This window comes from Pteropus alecto, unplaced genomic scaffold, assembly GCF_000325575.1.
Source record: "Pteropus alecto unplaced genomic scaffold, ASM32557v1 scaffold40, whole genome shotgun sequence".
Classification (NCBI taxonomy): domain Eukaryota; kingdom Metazoa; phylum Chordata; class Mammalia; order Chiroptera; family Pteropodidae; genus Pteropus; species Pteropus alecto.
In genome coordinates this window covers 17568021-17573289 of record NW_006431919.1, presented here as the reverse complement: position 1 = coordinate 17573289, position 5269 = coordinate 17568021, and the positions used below count along the sequence as shown (strand labels likewise).

Sequence of the window (5269 nt, the reverse complement as noted above, 5' to 3'; positions counted from 1 at the left end):
ATCCCACCCTTAGTTCGCCTCATCTCGACCATCTCTAAGCTCCCTCTCCTCAACCCTCCACCCCCTGTTTTCAGACACCCCCACCTTTCCCAGTGCAGAAGGGTGACCCGGCTGGGCCAGGCTCCAAAGCTGGCCTGACACCTCCTAAAACAGCAGAGTTCTCTCACGCAAACATCCCTCCTGAGGGAGGCCCTTGAGGAAGAAAGAAAGGATGTGGGGGATTTCTGGCCACAGGGAGGATGGCGTTGGGGAGAGGGTGTCTGGGGGCCCTGGAGTCACATCCTGCCCCATTCAGAGGCCGGGGGTGGATCCTGCATGTGAGCATAGCGGGGCGTGGGGCTGTGGTCTGGGAGAGTCGGTTTCCTGCATGGGGCGAGGGCTACTGGGGCCATGGCCTCCAGAGAGAGTTTTCTAGAATCTGCCCCTACATGCCTCGCTTACAACTCGTCCCAACTTCTTAGTGCGGCCTCCAGAACCCTGCACCTTCTGGGCCAAACTTCCCAACATCTGAGACCAGAACCAGCGCTCAAAGAGGCCCTCTGAGAAGTGAAGCTGTGACGTGTATTATCTGGGAGGAAGAGGACCTGGTGGATATCGACCAGATGTGGGGATTCTGAACAGAGATTCCTGTGCATCCTTGGGTAACTCACCGACCTCCCTGATCTCTGGGAATGGGAACAATAGGACCTTAGGTGGTTGAGAGTAGTCAATAGGAGCACATGTGCCTTTCTTGGCCCACGTGGGTCCTTCTGTCTGGAATAGCTTTCCACCTGCCAAGTGCCTCTTTACCCCAACCAGCCAGGCTCAATTGAGCATTTTCTTTCTGAGAAGCCGCTGGACCGCAGGCTGCAGGATCGTACCCGGATCTGTCCCTACGGCCGTCCTAGGGCTGTCTGGGGTCAATGCACGTGACAGACAGGAACACGCCCCTACTTTGTTGGGCTGCTCTGAAGTTTACATGTGTCAGTGCTAACTGTGAACTTGGAATAGTTCTAGCACTTAGTGAGTATTCAGGGAAACATGAGATCTCCTTGTCATCACTCTATTTATTTATTCATTCATTCATTCATTCATTCATTCATTTTTTAGGGGAGGCAACCCTTGGTTGACCTCACAAATTATAAGGACCTTGTCAGCTTACAATCCCTTATTTTTTTTATTTTTTACGCCTACAGCACCTGGTCTTCCTAGGTGGTCTCCCATCCAAGTACTAACCAGGCCCAACCCTGCTTAGCTTCCAAGATAAGATGGGATTGGGCTTGTTCAGGGTAGCATGGCCGCAGACTCCTTGTCATTACTTTAATAAATTGTCAGCCCTCCCCACTGGCCTGCAAGCTCTGCTAAGGCAGAAGGGGCTTCAGTCCCATCTCCATCCTTGTGCGTGTCCTGACACATGGTCGGCATCCTTACTTGGAGGAAGAGGGGCATGCCTTTGAGACGGGGATAAAGGTGCTCAGGAGTCCTCGGAGGATTTTTGACTAGCCGGTGTCAGCTTGGCGTGTCACCTTAACCCTGGCTTGGCTTAGGCCCGTTAAACTCTGGGGGATGAGAAGAGCAGACCATGACCCTGAAAATATGCCCCGACCCCTGATCATTCCTATTTCTAGGACACACAGGACAGGCTGAGATAAATACGGGTAGTTTATCCTGGGAAGGTTCATCTCAGCTGGGGGAGGGTGGGCGTGCATGCGCATGCAGCCAGCTGATTTATGGTGACCCGAGCCGAGCGCCGAATGGAGTGAGGCCATTTATCTACTTGGTTGGAGGAGAGGTCAAGAGAGAGAAGTCAGAGATTAAGCTAAACATGTGACTTGAGTGGAGACAGGGCCTCAGTGCCTCAGTTAACTCCTGGGGTGTCTTCATCCTATGTGCTCTTAGGCAATACTGTCATGAACCCCTTGGTGAATATAAGATCAGGGAAAGCTGAACTTCTTGGGGAGACAGCCCTGGTCCAGGGTGGCAGTGGTGGCCGAAGGACGTCCTCGGCTCTGGGATTCCCAAAGGGAAGCACCAGCAATAGGAGGGAGGCTGAAGCACTGGGAAGAAGAGCCCATAACGGAAGAAGACCTACTGTCAAAATGGAACCACAATCCAGTTCTTGTCACCACTTTCGCCTTGGCCCGGCGACCTTTAGAGCTCACCTGAATGTAACGTTCAGAGTGTCCTCCCTACTTCCACGTGCTCTCGCCCAGAACACAAAGTGCAGTAAAGCGCCACCAAGACCCGCCCCTTCGGTCACTGGTTCCCTCCCTCAGCTCAGCCTCTTTTAACATTTAATTGACTTTCAATAACAAAATCTAGTATTTTATGCAATTAAATACCTTGGATCCCACTCACAGCATTATGGCAAGGTTTAACTGTACCCCCACCTTTACGCCACCCCGTTTATTCCTCTTCCTGTTCTCTCTTCATCACTCACTGTATCCCAGCCACACTGGCTGCCTTAGTTGTTCTCAAACACTGCAAGAACCTCAGGACCTCTGCATTTGCTGTTCCCTCTGCTGGCGATGCCCTTCCAGGTAGATGAGCTTGCTTCTCTCCTTCAAGTCTCTGCTCGAATATATCTCCAATGAAGACTTCCTGAAGCATCTTAGTGAGACTAGCACCCCCCACCATCACCCCTCTCATACTCAATTCCTTCCTCTGCTTTATTTGTCCCCATGGTATTTAATGCCACCCGATGTGTTTATTTATCTATTTATTTATTCACTTATTGTTAGACCTCACTGCTATATCCCCAATGTGTGATCCAAGAAGTGACACATTGTAGGCACTCAATAAATATCTATTCAGTGAATGACTAAATGGTAGCTAATATTTCATGACTGCTTAATATGTGCCTAGATAAGCACTGTAGATCTAATTTTATTTCACGTCTCAATAATACTATGACGTAGATACAGTCTTTAGGCTCAGAGAGGTAAAGTGGCTTGCCTATGGTCGCACAGCTGGAAATAGGATTCAAACCCATCTGGTGCCAGAGCCTGAGCTCTCAGCCACCATCCAAGAGCAGATATGGCCATGAACCTGTTTTGAGAAGGACTAATCACACACACTCAGGGTGTACTAGGAAAAAGGGTCCTTGATCTGAAAAGAAATACAAAAATCAAAGTATAGAAATATGTTTTTCTTGCAGTGAAATGACTTGGGTGATTAAAGAGGAAACTAAATATCAAAAGCAAGTTCTGTCTAAGACGAATTCATCACTGTTTACAGAGAACCACTGTGTGCCGGGCACCGGCTGAGAGCTTCACATCCGTGACCCTGTTTGATCTTCCCAATAACCCGGAGCAACACATACTATTGTTATAACCATCTTACAGTCGAGCAAAGCACAGCTCAGAGAAGTTAAGCAACTTATGTGAGGTCCCTAAGTTACTGAGCAGCGTGTCTGTCGTTCCAAAGCCTGGGTCATCTCCTCTTTAACCTGCTGCCTCCAATGCCTCATTCCATCAGACGTGAAGTCGAAAGCTCCCAAAGAAGGATTTGCTAGCTGGCTAGATGAATGAGTAAATGGGTGATGTGAGTCAAAGCAGGGGTGGACTCCAGCTGTAGAGTGTGATCTAACCCCAGACCCCTATCTCTGCTCCTCCAGAAGCCCGTGATGGGTTCTTTAAATGTTCAGGTTCCTGGACCCCTTGGCGGCCTCTGGATCAGAAGATCTGAGGCCCGGAAACTGCGTTTTTAATATATTTTCCAGGGGATTCTGATGTCTCCCAAAGCTTTCAAGAGCCAAAGCTCTAAGGTCAGCTCAAACGTCCCCCTGGAGTTGAGGCCCCTCTCATGTGGAGCCCCTGGACTCTCCCAACGGGCAGGTGCCCGCTGCATAAACAAAGGCCAGCTGGAGGCAGTCCAGGGAAAAGCAAGAGAAAGTATCAAGGGCGAGGAAGATGACTTATTAGGAAAGCCGGAGGGAGCCGAAGGGCAGGGTTTGTGTGAGGAAACGCAGAAGCCACACATAAATCCTGGGGCACGGCCCGCAGCCCAGGCTGAGAGGTATCGCATACCCTGGGGTGCAGGCATTAGGAGCCTAATGAGGGCAGGGATTACACACAGGGAACTCAATCTCTGTGCCAGGGAGACATTTGTAATATACAGCTTAAACTGCTAGCCCATTATGATTTTGCAAAAAAATCCATCCACTCTGGGCCTGGAAGGCCCTTAGAGGACATCTCATCCGTTTGTACGCGAGCCTTTTAAAAGCTTTTGTTAAAGCGCTGGATTCCCTCGCTCACATGAAATCTTAAACATAATCCAGTATATACGACAAATGAAAACAAAGATGCTCAGCCTGCTCCTCCCCAAGGGTATCTCCATAGAACCCCAGGGCTCCCAGGAACCCCATGTGAAAACCACCGGGCTCAGCCACGGGCCTCATTTTGCACCGGGAGAAACCGAGACTGAACGGAGAAGGGACTTGCCCAAGGGCACACGGCAAGTTGCGTCCGGGCTGCTGGAGACACCAGGCTGAGCAGACACGTGTCCCATCGTGACGGTGCACGCAGGCAAATAGCGGAGGCGACAATAACGACGACGATAAAAATAATTAGCACCTGCTGAGTTTCTCTGCGCCGGGCCCTGCTGGGCACGATCTTGTTGCATGCTCACCACGTCCCGCGACAGGCTGTTATGACCCGCATGTTGTAGACGAGGAAACAAGGCGCAGAGAGGGTGAACACGACAACCAAGGTCACAAAGTCCGTGGATCTCCAGGATGTGTCTTTTCACGGCCCTACCAGTTTGCGGCTCCCAAGGGCACAGGCGTCTCAGCTAAGTAAGTTGGAGCTGCTCTCGCCTCCTGCGTCATCCTCCCCAGAGAAGCCAGGCTGTCTTGTTTAAAAAGCACGAATTGGACTGAGCCCCTCTCCTGCTCAAACGTCTTCAGTGGCTCCCCACTGCCCCTCACCCCTGGACTCCGGCCACACCGGCCACCACCTCCCAGTCTTTGTATTTACGCACCATGGCTTCCAAACTTTGGTGACATGCGCCCCATCCAAAAAAAATGTTTCAGCACACCTCCAATATCTGTACACTTGTTCATTTAAATAGTATCTCCATGTCCTACTGTGTTGATCAATTGTATATATTTAAAACATACTCGAATATAATTTAAAGGAATTAAATACTAGATGAAAAATAGAGATGTGATTGTTCTCTCCTTGCACCCCGAGGAGTGGCCTTGCACACACCCTGGGGTGCCCGTTCGTGGCTTCTGGCCGACACGATCCCTCAGCTTGGGGCACCTGCTTCCTTGCCTGGGACTACCCTT

The 5269-nt window shown here is 50.5% G+C and overlaps 1 pseudogene; it reads right to left on the bottom strand.

Annotated features, from left to right (window-relative positions):
- Positions 1-1166: 1166 nt before the first annotated feature.
- On the bottom strand, positions 1167-1285 carry LOC112475347 (annotated as a pseudogene).
- Between the last annotated feature and the right edge of the window lie 3984 nt (positions 1286-5269).